The sequence below is a fragment of the Colias philodice genome, chromosome 27 (genome assembly GCF_061535455.1).
Source record: "Colias philodice isolate Cphi_HAF_F1 chromosome 27, ilColPhil1 Martin Lab GWU primary, whole genome shotgun sequence".
Lineage (NCBI taxonomy): Eukaryota > Metazoa > Arthropoda > Insecta > Lepidoptera > Pieridae > Colias > Colias philodice.
The window spans coordinates 59,402-76,266 of NC_143112.1; the positions used below are offsets into that span (position 1 = coordinate 59,402).

Sequence of the window (16,865 nt, forward strand, 5' to 3'; positions counted from 1 at the left end):
GGCCGAGGACACTGACTCGCCACTGTACTCGTTAGGTGTAATCGCCGCATAAGATTTAACGTTAACGTTATAACGCACTAGATAAAACGTTCCTAAAATACTTTAAAAAACCTTTTTAAAAGCAATGTTTATTAAGTTAAGAATTACATTTTTATAAGTTAATTTGTTAATTTCAATATTTTAGTTTAGCGAATTACTTTGTCTAAAGTCGATTATTGTAAAACTGATTCCTATTTCCTACTTCGTAATAAATAAACTAAACATTTTATATTTGTTTCCATGTAATTTATTTAAAAAAGTACTTACAAAAAAAAACTCATTTTAAACTCGATTTCACCGAAAACCGGGTTTTTTGAAATAGAACTCGAAAAAAAACCCGGGTTTTAATTTTGGCGGGTTTTGCATTCCCTACTAACTATGAGCCCGCCAGCTCTGACCTCATGGGGCGGCGTGAGCGGAACACGTCTCACGTTAGGGAGGCTGGTTGCGGCCGCGTAAATCAGCAGCAACGCGACGACGACGCCCAATAGGACGACGGTGCCGGATTGGGTCCGCGTAGCATTAGGTACCTGCTAAAATCTTACAGACGTACTATTTTTAGGGTTCCGTACCTCAAAAGGAAAAAACGGAACCCTTATAGGATCACTTTGTTGTCCGTCTGTCCGTCCGTCCGTCCGTCCGTCTGTCAAGACCCTTTTTCTCAGGAACGCGTGGAGGTATGAAGCTGAAATTTATATCAATTACTCAGGTCTATAATACCTTTAAGCTTGCAGGTTTGTACGGAACCCTCGGTGCGCGAGTCCGACTCGCACTTGGCCGGTTTTTAGACTCATATTTTGTAAATTTTACAGTTGAGATGTTGGAAATTGCAACTTTTCAGTAAATTACTATATTATATTATATTTATACACTGCGTAATCCATACTAATATTATAAATGCGAAAGTAACTCTGTCTGTCTGTCTGTCTGTCTGTCTGTTACTCAATCACGCCTTAACTACTGAACCAATTTGCATGAAATTTGGTATAGAGATATTTTGATACTCGAGAAAGGACATAGGATAGGTTTTATCCCGGAAATCCTACGGGAACGGGATTTTCCTTGAAAACGCAGGCGAAGCCGCGGGCGGAAAGCTAGTAATAAATATGTAGTACTTTTTTATAAGCTGTAGGTAATCATAATATTATCATCCAACCGCAATAATAATTCCGAGAAAATCTGGAAAGCACGTGAATTTGACGCGTGAATAAGTAATGATTGACCTTCGAAGAAAGAAATATAAAAAGGTATAAGAGCTTTTTAGGGTTCCGTAGCCAAAATGGCAAAAACGGAACCCTTATAGTTTCGTCATGTCCGTCTGTCCGTCTGTCCGTCTGTCCGTCTGTCACAGCCGATTTACTCGGAAACTATAAGTACTACAGTGATGAAATTTGATGGGAATATGTGTTGTATGAACCGCTACAAAAATATGACACTAAATAGTAAAAAAAAGAATTGGGGGTGGGGCCCCCCATACATGTAACTGAGGGATGAATTTTTTTTTTTCGATGTACATACCCGTGTGGGGTATCAATGGAAAGGTCTTTTAAAATGATATAAAGTTTTCTAAAAAACATTTTTCTTAAAGTGAACGGTTTTTGAGATATCAGCTCTCAAAGTCGTAAAAAGTATGTCCCCCCCCCTCTATTTTTATAACTACGGGGTATAAAATTCTAAAAAAAATAGAGGTGATGCATGCTAATTAACTCTTTCAACGATTTTTGGTTTGATCAAAGTATCTCTTATAGTTTTTGAGATAGGTTGATTTAACTGTAATTTATTATATTTGCTGCTACGGAACCCTTTGTGCGCGAGCCCGACTCGCACTTGGCCGGTTTTTATTATTTAGCTTTGAAGATGTTACTCGTATTATGTTTAACAGTATCTGCTTCATTTTAAGAGCACAGGACTGGATTAGAGTTTATTATAATTCTTTTCTATTGCATGAATATGAATACTTATAGAGCATATAATTCTAAAAGCTGTTAAAAAAAACATTAAAGATTCAAACTCAAACATTCATTTATTCAAATAAACTACTATTTAGTAGCACTTTCGAATCGTCATTACATAGTATTTTTTACATTTACCACCGATTCGGAAAGCAGTATCTATGGCGAAGAATCGGCAAGAAAGTCACAACAAAGATAAAGGAGACACGTTTCAGAAAATAAATATGTTTACAAAAGTGAAATTTAACGAGAGATATCACGTTTCATAGTTTTATTAAATACAATGAATAGAAGTTTCGGTGCCTAGGGTTTCATTAAAAACTAGCCGCCCATTGCGGCTCCAATCGGGCTGACCCAATTTAAAAACGAAACAATGTATTATAGGATTTAGGTTTTTCAAAACGGTGAAGTAGTTTTTGTGTGGAAACTTTACAGACACTCATACAAAAACATAAATGTTTCCTGTTTAATACCAGCTTAGATGAAATGAATGAAATAATGTTTTAAGCCCGTCCCTGTCGCGGCGGCTGCTATACTCAATATCTGTATCGATTCCTTTCTTTTGTATTATTCAGTTCGAAATTAATCTCTTAGATCTGGAATATCTTATTATCTTTAGAATAAGCGAATAGAAGCTTTCATTCCTGAACGGTTCAAGTAATAAAATACTTCAAGAACAGATCTATGAAGATCTACTATAGCGAAATAAATCTTTAATTTTTATATTCACCTATCTAAGTGGCTATTGTATGTGGATAATGATCCCTGGATTGAATCCTCGAGCGTAAAAAATGAAAATTTCGGATTTCAATTTGTTAATTTTCTTCAATAAGTTTTTGCACGAAAGCCTTGTAAGTATGTACACGCAAGTAAGTATATTATAAAATAGTATAAAAAAAAATAAAAATACACGCGCAATGAAAAATATATCTCATTGCAACAAAGAATACACAATATAAATCTGTACTTCAATGCATCTCGCATGTACACGATGCACTCGCACACAGTCACAGATATTATATCTTGCAGTGGTGTGACTTGTGAGTGACGTTGTTCTTCCCAATTCTCATTCCGATGTTCGGAGTGTCGGAGTGTAGGATGTGATATAGCATTTCATTTTAAAACCTTTACACATCCATACTATCCATACTAATATTATAAATGCGAAAGTAACTCTGTCTGTCTGTCTGTTACTCAATCACGCCTAAACTACTGAACCAATTTTCATGAAATTTGGTATGGAGATATTTTGATACCTGAGAAAGGACATAAGCTACTTTTTTGCGCGCGACGTTGCCACTCCTATGTAAACAAACACTGAGTATGAATACGTTCGCGAATGCAATTCTCATTCCTCGATGCGATGTTCAGTTAAATTTATTTTTACATTTTATGTTTACACTAGGATCTCGATGGGTCTATAACGATTTACGTAGTACTGCAAGTATTGTTCGCCCACATACTTCTGAAAATAATAAACCAGGATAAAGTAATATTCCGATTTCGGAAATTAATTCCATTTCGGTATATCAATTTATTTTGTCCGACAAACGAAAGTTATTAAGATCTTCTTTGTAGTTCAAGTCCGTTTATATTGGAAAGTGGAAACTAATAAAAGAATAACTTCGCTTTTTCGAGATATTATATAAAACTAGCGTTAAACGTGATTCCTCTCAACCAACTTGTTATGAAAAAAAAGTACCTACTTTCTTGTTTTGCCTGTTTCGGTATTTTGTTTAACTTCCGATCAGAGTTATTTGAATCGGGCAAATAAGTAGAGATATTTTATCCATAAAAAGTAAATAAAGTTTTTTTTATCGAATAATAGAAAGATTTGGCAGCGGAATGTTTACCAAGCAAAACATTCTAAAAGATCAAATGGTATTAGAGTATTTACACACGAGATTAGGTTGTTTTTCAGCGCTTTTCTTTGTAGTTCAATCTATTGCGGTGAGCGAATAAAACGACTCTAACTTCGTTTTCGCGGTCTATTAAAGCGAAGGTGTCAAATGAAATATAAGTGTGCAAGCTTATAAGAGCTAGTGATTTAGCAACAAATGGCTGTTAGCTGAGCCGTAATCGCTATCAGCCAGGCGATCGATACAGCGCGTCCTGCGCGCCGATACACCATACACTCGACACACGACACAATGCAGTTTTGGGGATCTGGTACACCAAATGGGATGATACCAGGGTATTGTAAGTCAGCAATACTTATTAAGGAATGATAAAGAACAGCTTTTGAAGCTTAGGTTTCGAGATATCTAGCCGAATAGGATGGTAGTCTACGTAACTACGGCATATTACGTTTAATACCACAAGAGATGTGTAGAAAAAGATTCGTGGTTCTATCAATGAAAATATAAACAAAAATGGTATAAAAATGTTGTTACGTGAGTTTGTTTATAAATATTCATTCGTGTTTGGTAAATATTGTATTGATAAAATGTAAACAATAAAAAGAAAATGATTTTTCAACTTGATACTCGTTATGTTTATTTTAGTTTGTATAAAGGTTTATTTTATTTTGATGAAAAATAAAGTAAGTATGCTTTTCTTTAGAAGGTCTTCATAAAATAAGAATTTCTATAATATAAAGAAGAAAGCAATGACACCATTATACATTTTATTATCCTAATAGAGGAAAAATAGGATATTTCTTCGATAACACGCGAAGGAAATGTTTTATTTGTTAACCACTTGACGTTCTTCCCCAACATTAATAAGCCTCCAACTTCATCTTATAGACTGGGGTAGAAGCCTTTAAAAATAATGAAAAGATAAAAAAAATCGCAGTCGGATGAAACCCATTAGAAAAGGAGGGGAATATGATAAAAATGTAAGGAAAAATAAATTACGGTCAATCCGAGTTCGGGAAGTGGGAGGGGGGAGCTTTTAAGAGAAAAAAATGGTCTCTCTCGATTTCCGACAAAACTACCAGTCCTACGGAAAAAAGTTCAATGGCAAAATTGTAGGTAATAAAAGGATCTACAACTTTTGTATTCACAATTTTTTCACATAACCTCAAAATTTAGGTGAAAAATTCAAAAAACCAAGTTTTTGGTTTTTTATTTTTATCTACTTCAAAATTTATTGTTTTTCTACGAAATTTGGTGAAAACTTACTTTATTGTGTCCCAAATACACTGTAATTTATTTGATTGAAAATATTTATTTTTTCGCCTTATTTTGAATTAATACCAAAAAAACAACCTAATTTTAAATCGAAAAGTCACCCGTCAAAATATCAGCTTTTTTCAAAAACTTGGGGTGCCTTTTATTCATTGAAATTTCTACTTTCATATGGTGTAAAAAAAAATAAACACCACCATAGTAAATGTTCTCAGGAAATGCATGCATACAGTGTGATAATGAGCTTTTACTAAATCAGGCACACTTCTCGAACTCTATATCTTCTCTTGTATCTGCTTTTCGGTAATATTTCAAAAGAAAAATAATTATCTGTTCTAAGTTTAATATTTTACAGCATATTCAAAAGCAAAATGATGTCGGATATAAACATTTCAGGTAGTTCGAGAAGTGTGCCTGATTTATTAAAAGCTAATTTTCACACTGTTTGTATGCATTTCCTGAGAACATTTACTATGGTGGTGTTTATTTTTTTTACACCATATGAAAGTAGAGATTTCAATGAATAAAAGGCACCCCAAGTTTTTGAAAAAAGCTGATATTTTGACGGGTGACTTTTCGATTTAAAATTAGGTTGTTTTTTTGGTATTCATTCAAAATAAGGCGAAAAAATAAATATTTTCAATCAAATAAATTACAGTGTATTTGGGACATAATAAAGTAAGTTTTCACCAAATTTCGTAGAAAAACAATAAATTTTGAAGTAGATAAAAATAAAAAACCAAAAACTTGGTTTTTTGAATTTTTCACCTAAATTTTGAGGTTATGTGAAAAAATTGTGAATACAAAAGTTGTAGATCCTTTTATTACCTACAATTTTGCCATTGAACTTTTTTCCGTAGGACTTGTAGTTTTGTCGGAAATCGAGAGAGACCATTTTTTTCTCTTAAAAGCTCCCCCCTCCCACTTCCCGAACTCGGATTGACCGTAATTTATTTTTCCTTACATTTTTATCATATTCCCCTCCTTTTCTAATGGGTTTCATCCGACTGCGATTTTTTTTTGTTTCAAAAATTATCTACTCTAGTCTATTAACTTTAGTTCAGATCTTTCTATACTAGAGTATATTGCGGTGTTACTCGCTTACTCGTTCGGTTTCGGAATATTGATTTTAAAACGTAAAGTACAATATAAGCTCCGTAGTAAATCTTTGTTAACATGTATCCTGGTACAAAAAACTATATATGATTGTATAATTCTCACACGTTTTGAAAACGTACAGCATTACATATATAAGTCCTAAACTAGCTGTTTCCCGCTGCTTTACTATGTGCTGGCCTAGACATATTATTTATCGCTGTACCAACTTTCCTACAGATCAGATCTGCATGTAACAAACATAAATTTTACATTGATACATTCGCGTTTATATTTATTAGCAATATAATTTTAGCTGTAAATACTGCACAATGTTCTTAATTAATTGTTGTTACAAATCACTCTTAATCTTTAACCTTAGGTACATTATATGTTTATATTCTGCCCTTGTCCTCCCGCTGGAAATAATATCTTTCTGCAAATTAGACCTTGATAATACTAATATACGTTTCATTAAACGTAATTTACAGTAATATAAAAGGTATTAAGAATATCTCGGATTAAATATTATTACGCTCACGTTGTACCTACGCATCGTGCATGTGTGTATGGCTGACACAATCCCTGCACCGTTGGACTTTACGGGCCTCATTAAATTACATCCCCATTTCGGAGGCTAATAGCTTTTAACGATGTTATAAAATTATATGAAACGTGTCATCCCGGCCTGTACTTGAACGGAATAATTTTGTCAAAGCTTTCGTTAGCTTTTTAAAGGGTTGCTAATTTATCCGGTAATGGGGCACGGCCGCAGGGGGCAAAGGGGCAGGAATAGCAAGCGTTTATTTTGTTCGCGTGTTTTACAAGAGCTCTCTGCAGTCCTTAGCTTTGAAAGTACAGATCAAACAGTCAAACACTCGTGTTACAGCTTTTTATTTATTTTGCAGCCTACGGTTTGTTATGGCAATTTTTATAACCTTTTCGTGAAATTATTATTAAATAATACTTAATCTGAAAAACATAATTCACTGACATGAAAATCTTTATCTTGCATCTATTTTTACGAAAACAACTTAAGTCGGTGGCTTTTCATATTTTATTTGTATACATGTAAATGATAAAATCCTGTTTCATCAAACAAATTATAAAAATAATAAGGGTTAACTCATAATTCATCAAATGAAATTGATACGACTCAAGCCGCTCGTAAATAGTGTTCCAAAGCACCCAGTTCCCTTGAACTACGAGATGAGCAAAACTTAACAAGTAATGAACAGTAATTGCTGCGACCCCTAATTCAAACATTAATGTACTCGGGACTCTTTAGCAGGTACTTGTGGAGAGTGGCAACATATTATGTCCTTTGTGTTATGAAATAAATAACTATAATTGTATAGAGAATAAACCCGCAGGACACCTTGTGGCGGGGTGTCGGGGAGTAGCGACCCCGCGGGAACCGAGTGCTCCTGGGGAAGGCCCCTGTCTTCATCTCCGGCTTACCTTCACCGGCCGGTCGGAGTGAAGCCTGACGAGGACAGGACCCCCACCTCTGGCTTGCCTTAACCGGCCGGCCAGAGTGGAGTCGCGAGAGCTTTTAGCTTGAAGGGTGGATGCGAATCGTAAGTGGCGAGTGGGCACGTGATGCTGGACCCTCAGGGAGCGCGTGATCGTCGTTTAAAGTCCAGGGACGCCTCTCCACCCTTAGCTGCTCACGACATGTTGCCCTCTTGTTGCTAAGTTACAGCGACTTTTTAGAGGGCCCATCTGTGAGAGGGCGAGTCACCGTCTGCCAATATATTTTTACAAATTTTGTTGTAGAAAGGCAGACGCCATAGTTCCTATAGACCCAGTAACCTGTCCACATAGCACCCCTTTCCATAGTCCAGTTATTTATTTCCATTTTCTGTAATAGTCCTACATCGGCCGCGGACTGCCCAGGGCTGTATCTCTATATAGTGCAGTCATGGGCAGGCTGCGGCTGGTGTCCCATAACACATTAAAACTCTCAAAAGGGCCTCTGCGTGTTGGATCCGTAAGCCTTCCAAAAGACCGGGTACCGTCCTTCTGGTGGTACCCGAGTATTATGGAGTAGAGAATAATTTGTAATCATTCCACTTACTGTTTTGCATATAGTTAAATTTAAACATTTATTTTATTGAAACAGACTTCTTTACAAAGTGATTTTAAATCAAAATGCATATTATAATATTATTCTTCAGCGTAGAGCAGGCATGAAACTGTAGTTTTATAAATAGCTATATTTATAATATTATATTATGTTAAATATTAACTGATTAGAAAATTAACAGAATAGTTTATCAAAAATATGTGAAAAATTTGAAAATTATTCCGCGCCGTATTTTTTTTTTTTTTGTAAACACGGCTGTATTAATCATCGAATAATCTGTAGGAGTCTTTTACATAATTAGTTTCCTTAGGTATTAATCAAAATCTATTTTAGGATAAAAAAATACGCTGTAGCCTGTAATATTACCGCCGCGGCCGCATCACATGACAGCAGAAATTGCGCGCGACGTTGTCGGTTATTACCGTCGCGGCCGCATCGCATGACAGCAGCAATTGCGCGCGACGTTGCCACTTCTATATAAACAAACACTATGAATGAATACATTTGCGAATGCAAATTCGGGGATTTTCTAATAATTATTATTAACTAGCTGCGCTCCGCGGTTTCACTCGCGTGGCTCCGCTTCTGTTGGTCTAAGCGTAATGAAATACAGCCTACAGCCTTCCTCAATAAATGGGCTATCAAACACCGAAAGAAATTTTCAAATCGGACTAGTAGTTCCTGAGATTAGCGCGTTCAAACAAACATACAAACAAACTCTTCAACATAAATTCATGATTCTTATGCTATTAAATATACGCGTAATTTTTAAAATTACGCTGTTTTTCAGACAATGTTTTTGTATCATTGTTATTTAAATGTGTGCAATGTACATAATAATATTATCTATGTATCGTGCTCTAGTTAAAAATATTAGCGAATTCAAATAGCCCATATTTGGCTCGACGGGAAGTTTGAAAAGTTAGCAAACGTGTGACAAACGACATCGTTATTCATTGTGAGTAAAGTTGAGTACACTTGTAATTTCTGTAATGTGATTTGTCGCGGATTTGTCATATAAACTATATTTTATGTGGATAAAAATGTGAACTCACATTCCCTTGGGATAAATGTATGTTATGTTGAACCTTTGTTGAACTGATTGTGTATCTCTATGACTAGTTGTAGTTATATGAAACTAGCTTTCCGCACGCGGCTTAGTCCGCTTTGTCTAAAACCTGATACATTGTATACTAAAACCTTCCTCTTGAATCACTCTATTTATTAAAAAAACTGTATCAAAATCTGTTGTGTACTTCTGACGATCTAAGCATGCATACAAACACATTAAGAAACGACTTTGCTTTGTACTATGTAGTGACAACAATATGATTTTAAAACTCTACTGAAAATCGAATGATTTGGTTGAAAATAATATCTTAACGAGTGTACCAAGTAAATTGTCTGCTATAAGAGCAGAAAATAAATGGAATTGTGTGTCTTAAAATATAATGTAGGTGAGAGGGAATTGGAAAACAAATGAATGTCACTTTGTATACAACACATGGCTGCTGTAAGCACGCGCAATAAACAAAATGGGATGAGGAAATGGGATGTGAAATCCAGATGGGATTGCAGTAATAAGCTGTAATTACTTTCATTTTAATGTTATCAATAAAATTTGAGTGTCTGTTTGTAAAGTCAAACAGAAGACTTTTGTTGATAAATACGAATGTAACGTTTTTAAAGGATTGATATCAAAATAAATTATTCAAGTTACCATAAAGTTTGTCTGTTCTTTTTCGGTTAAATTCTTAAACGTTGGAAATTCGTTTATTTCGACGATTTTTCTTGGTACATATCTTTTACATGGAGTAATTTGAAATACTATTAATTCAGTCAGAGAATGAGGACCATTTTAAACAGTTGATAATAAAATAAATAAAGTAGATTTAAGAATCCTAAGTTAGATCCTATAAAAGGGATAATGTGTATATAATTATATAGTAGTAAATGCGAAGCTAATGATTGAATTACGTATAAATGGGGTAGCTAGAGAAGTAGAGACGGCATCAGGCATCAGCGTAACGCTCGAGATTAAAGTGTGTGAGCGGATTACTGCCAATTAGCAATATCACTAACAAGCATATATCGTAATCAAGTTAATTTGCATGTCCTGAAACCGAGGGCCGACCCTAATTACAATAATTGACTAAAAAGGAACATGCGAGTAAACAAGATTATCTATCCGTTGAGGGATCGGTTATTTTTGATAGAATTACAGTATCATTCAATTTACCTCTATTATATTAAAGAATCACTTATCTACAAAACTGTATATTATATTTCGTGATATCAAAGGTAGCATAGGCGTTTACACATAGGTAACCCTACATGCCAAAATTGTTGTTTATAAGTACATACATATTTTGAAATCATAATATCAACAATCACATTATAAAACGCTTTTTGAATTATCAAATACGACTATCAACTCGATAGATTTTATAATTTCTCATTTTTCAGGTTTCTGTTTTTTAATTGAATCCAGTTCTCTTGTTAGAAATTTTGGAACCGGAAGTAGGTATAAAATACAACAAAATCCGCCCACGGCTTATCTCTCGTCTCGAGTGGATCTCCCGTTATCGCTTTTCCCTCTCAAGTTTTACTGTCGCGATACATCTTACTAACTTATCAGCATGTCTTAGTCAGGCTTTCAATTTGTCTATTTGTAAACTAAACAATATGAAAATACCATAACATTTTATTTTTTCTTGGAACTTATTAAACCACGGATAAATAAACTCATTACTAAAACTAAACGAATAAACATGATCACGATCAATTCTACATTTTAGTTACATTCTTTGGACAAACATAAAAGTGTACATAATATTATAGTGAACACGGAACAAATTAAAAACAGTTCAAAGGTGATGTCAGGCGTTAAGGAAAATCCCAATAATATATAATGTAGCGAAGGCGGGAAACCCGGCGATCAATACGCGTAAGGAAGCCTTCCGCGAACTTTCTTTTATCTTTTGTGAGCGTGGAACCCATTTGAGTGGCGAAAACATTTCACTTGCGCGATTCAGAGAAATGTGTCGCTACTGTGTACGATCGGAAATTAACACTGTACTGCAAAAGTAGTGAGTTGAGATTTGGTTTGGACAAATTAATAGAAATAAGTTATTTCAAATAACTTAAAAATGCATACCTAGTGGACAGGATAGACAAACTAATTGCTTAAACTCGCAAACATAATATTTTTAAGATAACACAAAAATACACATTCCAATGTTTTTTTACTCGGTACTATGTACATTTTTGAAATCGGCGTCTGTAAATATTTCATATATATGGTTTGAGATGATTATTATAGCAAATTATATCCCCATAATCGTCGAATAATACGAATAAACTGAAAACTATTTGTGTATGAGCTGTCACAGAACTCACATCTTCAAAAGTAAGCGCTGTATTATCTTTGTCGCTGTAATGTCTTTATTTTCATTTAAACCGATTAACTTGTCACGCTTATCTCACTAATAATATTCAACAGTCTCCACACATATAGGCCCTAAAGGCCGTAACTACTAGTATAGGGCCCGTGGACCGCCCCGCATCGTGACAGGAATTTTAATACGCCATTTCGGAATTGTGGCTCTGCCTTAAGCTATGCCGCTTTAGATTGCATTGGATTAGGGGTTTTCTTGGATTTAGGTAAGACGAGTGTATGAGGGGAAGCTTAGATGAATAAGTTCGCAAGAGTGATTCGGGAAGATTGATGGCGCTGGTAGGCGATGTGTATCGTCTAAAGTGAATTAAAATGTAAGATAAAAGTTTTACAACTTTTTATGTAACTTGCTGTACAGTACGGATTCCCTCGCGGACGAACCCGCGCGTAAATTCATGTATATCAATAGCTCATGTGTTATTTCAATATCGTTCGTTCGTTCGTTCGTCAGCCGTGGGACGTCCACTGCTGGACAAAGGCCTCCCTCAAGGATTTCCAGTACGACCGGTCACCGGCGGCCTGCATCCAGCGGCTGGATATATATTATATATTTCAATATATAACATATATATTACTGTAAAGGTTCATTTTAATCCGTCCAGTAGATTGATTTTTCGTAAAAGAGTAACATCCATCTATACTCACAAATATATAACACTAGCGGTCCGCCCCGGCTTCGCCCGTGGTACATATTTACGTTTTCTCTACGTAAAAACCATCCTCGTACTTCAAGGAATATAATAAAAAAAGAATTATCGAAATCGGTTCAGCCGTTCTCGAGTTATGCGCTTACCAACACATTTTGCGATTCATTTTTATATATAAGAAGATATATAATATTACTGTAAAGGTTCATTTTAATCCGTCCAGTAGGTAGATTTTTCGTAAAAGAGTAACATCCATCTATACTCACAAATATATAACATATATACAGGGTGTCCCAAAAAGTAGTGATGAACGGAAGCTGGGAGGTAGAGGACCTAAAGGGCTATCCGAATCACCCCCATGTATGTTATGCGATTTTTCGTATTTTCGGAGTTATGACGTTTTTTTCAATTTTTCACCTATCGCCGAGTACGGTGATATTTTCACTCATGGTGACGTCAATTATTGCGGAAGGTGCTTGATTTTTTTTGTGTGCTAAGCTGAAAGATAGGCCAATTCAGTATGGTAACATTTACTATCGTTAGATCTTTGAATGGAATAAAAAAAAGAATTAAAATGCCAAGAAAGATAAAATTACCCAGTATGTTCTCCACTTCAAGGGCCCGTAAAAAAATAAAATCACATAAAAAAAGTTTTCCATTTGGCTTTTAAAAACTTGCTCTATCTATCAGGTAGCTACCCTGAAAATTTCATTTTATTATTCAGAAGGCTTCAATCGAAAAATTGAAATCTAAATGAGGTAAGTGCAAAAATTGAATTAACATGATGATTAATAAAAACAAATTAAAACCAATAACAAGGTGTTTAATTACCAGAAATTTTTAAAATGACCCCGCTATTGCTCAGTGCAAGTGCGACATCACCGTAAAAAGTTGTCTTTTAAATGTCTGAATGCCCTTTTATCATTTTTAATGGTTTCTTCTGCTACTATGAATTTCCAGGTTATTTCGTTCAAATTGTGGCAGTATCTCGTCTTTGTAGTATCCCCACGGAAAAAAATCAATAGGGTTTATGTCCGGGGACCGTCGAGGCCAGGCTAAAGGGCAAAGATACCCTGAAAGATGGATTGGTCGTTGCAGCCTGCGCATGCGCTGGTGACGCCTGCCTTAAAGCCTGGCCTGCACGGTCCCTCGACCTAAACCCCATTGATTTGTTTCAATGGGGATACTAAAAAGACCTCGGCTACTTGAGAGAATGCTACAATTTGGACGAAATAACCCGGAAATTCATAGTAGCAGAAGAAACCATTAAAAATGATAAAAGGGCATTCAGACATTTAAAAGACAACTTTTTACGGTGATGTCGCACTTGCATTGAGCAACAGCGGGGTTATTTTAAAAATTTCTGGTAATTAAACACCTATTTATGGGTTTTAATTTGGTTTTAATGATCATCATGTTAATAAAATTTTTGCACTTACCACATTTAGATTTCAATTTTTCGATTGAAGCCTTCTGAATAATAAAATGAAATTTTTAGGGTAGCTACCTGATAGATAGAGCGAGTTTTTAAAAGCCAAATGGAAAACTTTTTTTATGTGATTTTATTTTTTTATGGGCCCTTGAAGTTGTGAACATACTGGGTAATTTTATCTTTCTTGGCATTTAATTCTTTTTTTATTCCATTCGAAGATCTAACGATAGTAAATGTTACCATACTGAATTGGCCTATCTTTCAGCTTACCACACAAAAAAAAATCAAGCATCTAGCGCAATAAGTCACGTCACCATAAATAAAAATCTCATCGTACTCAGCGATAGATGAAAAATTGAAAAAAATGTCATAACTCCGAAAATACGAAAAATCGCATAACATACATGGGGGTGATTCGGATAGCTCTCTAGGTCCTCTACCTCCCAGCTTCCGTTCATCACTACTTTTTGGGACACCCTGTATATTACTGTAAAGGTTCATTTTAATCCGTCCAGTAGGTAGATTTTTCGTAAAAGAGTAACATCCATCTATACTCACAAACTTTCACATTTATAATATCAGTAGGATAATAATGTGGGATCTAATCTTCTAATAATGACTTCATGTATAAAATCAGACAACATAATATATGTAATTTCTAAGTTTCCATAAAGGACCGTAATAAGTAGTTTAATTAGTTAAACGGTTAACGACTTGCCATGGAAATTAGCAATTTATATTAACATGAACGTGGGTGTTTCGTATTTGTCGCTTATTCATTGGATTTGTTTACGGTAACTTTTAATAGTTAATAAATGTTCGAATTACGCTGTGGGAATATTTATTTTAATCTAAAATAAATAGAATGGTCACTTTTATTATTTATCAAACATATTTATTAAGTAGTGATTAAAATTCTTAAATATTTATAAGTATCTTAATATAATATATAAATCTCGTGTCACAATGTTTGTCCTCAATTGACTCCTAAACCACTTAACCGATTATAATAAAATTCGCACACCATGTGCAGTTCGATCCAACTTGAGAGATAGGATAGGTTTTATCCCGGAAATCCCTCGGGAACGGGAACTATGCGGGTTTTTCTTTGAAAACGCGGGCGAAGCCGCGGGCGGAAAGCTAGTATCTTATAAAAACAACGGGCATAATGCATAAATTCATACTATCATCAATGACTTCGATATTCCATGTATTAAATAACATTAAATAATCGATATTCTATTGTAGAAAATACTAAATCCAAGTAGAAATAACGTCGCGTATCGAGATTCGTAATACCGGTAATACGATTAGAGTAGTTGTGATTCTCAGCGAGCGTCTCAGACTAGCCGGCAAATACGATGGGCTAATTGAGTTGAAATTCAAACGTGTGTGAAATACTAAGCAACTCGTGAATTGGCAAAACTAACTCGAGTTTACGGGCGAGTGAGTGAGGAAAATGTGCCCGTCCTTGCAACTAAATAAATGTGAACACAATGATATCTAATTCCAACTAGACAGCATGTATCGTTAACTAGACTTATGCTTTCGATACCAGTTTATTTTTAGAAATTATCACTTACTAAGTATTACCTCAGAGAACACGAAGTACTCATTTATCTCATGCCTAAATTATCTTCAGTAGTGTACATACATCTTTTCTTCTCTTTACAATTTAAGATAACTTTTAACGGTGCAGAAGTACACCACAACACTATCGCTATTTGTACAGAGATCGACTTTTGTTGCCCAAACCTGGGAGTTACGGAACAAAGATAGGTAATATACATCTATTTTATTCTCTATAAAAGTCAAGTGCGTCCAACCTCACAGTGAGGAATTATTTACAAAAAGGCGTAGGTATTTGCGCAGTGATGAGGAGGATTTTAATAAAATATTAACGGCGCTTGAACTTGATCTAGTACCGTTTTGTCTGCTCCTGCCAGTTTCTTGTTTTATTTGAGAACTTCTTACAACTAATTTTATTAGGGTTTTACTTGGATAATCAATGAGCTAAATGTGTACAATGGTCTATAGATAACGGTATTTTGGAAGAAGTTTATGATAATTTTGATATAAATGAAATACTATAATCGGCATGTTTCATCCTGAGCTTTCATCTCGATTAAAGTAGTGTGAATTTTTATCTAAATGATGGTAAGTCAATCTTCTGAAATCTGAAATTCACTATTTTTAAGTGTTTATATATTTTAGCATGCTTTTTTACGTTTATGAAAAATAATTTTTTTTTCAGTTAATGAGCTCCCAGTTCGTTACTCCGAAACCTATTTTTTAAATATCTCATCCTCATTCTTCCTCCATTTAAAGTGTTTAAAGTTTAAACCGACATTCGCAACAAAGTATCACAATAGAGCTAAACAGGCGCACCCACTGTGCCCACTGCCAGCAAAAAACCGATAAACTTACGTCAGCGAAACGAGGCTTGCATAAAAGTTACATTTAAACAGTTCCAACATGAAACTCCACAAAGTTCGAACAATAAAATGATCGTGTTGACCGCACGAGCGGCAACTCATTAAGTTAACGGCAAATTATTTTCCGGCAGGCGGCGGCCCTAGTTCACACTTGTTATGAAACTAGCTTTAGTTTCCCATCCCTAAACGTAAAGTGGCCGTTTTAAAAGTTGTTTCTAACTGCTCATTTCAACATTAGCATACGATTTATAGAATAAGGTTTGAGCGTGAGGTCTTTGTTAAATTGTTTTAGACAAAACTATTCAGTTTTCCACTGTAAACATTTTGATATCAATCCTGGGAAATTATTACGTTCAATAGCTACAACCAATGCTTCAACCTCGATTTGTTTCGTAATTTGTAAACGTCTAAATTATATAGATATTCACGTCTTATTCAAAGGGTAGGATTATGGTTAGGTAATAATTTACCTTTATAATTTAGGTTCGTAGATCTCAATTTTCATCAAGTTTTTGCATATTTTTGCAGTGAAGGTGGATGATTACAACATTAATTAGGTAAATTGGATAAAGAAAGAAATGAGTGATA

The 16,865-nt window shown here is 34.8% G+C and overlaps 1 protein-coding gene across 1 annotated transcript in view; it reads left to right on the forward strand.

The window, feature by feature from the left end:
* tei (irregular chiasm C-roughest protein teiresias) overlaps nucleotides 1-16,865 on the forward strand; it is a 66,617-nt gene that overhangs the window by 34,156 nt on the left and 15,596 nt on the right. The window lies entirely within an intron of this gene.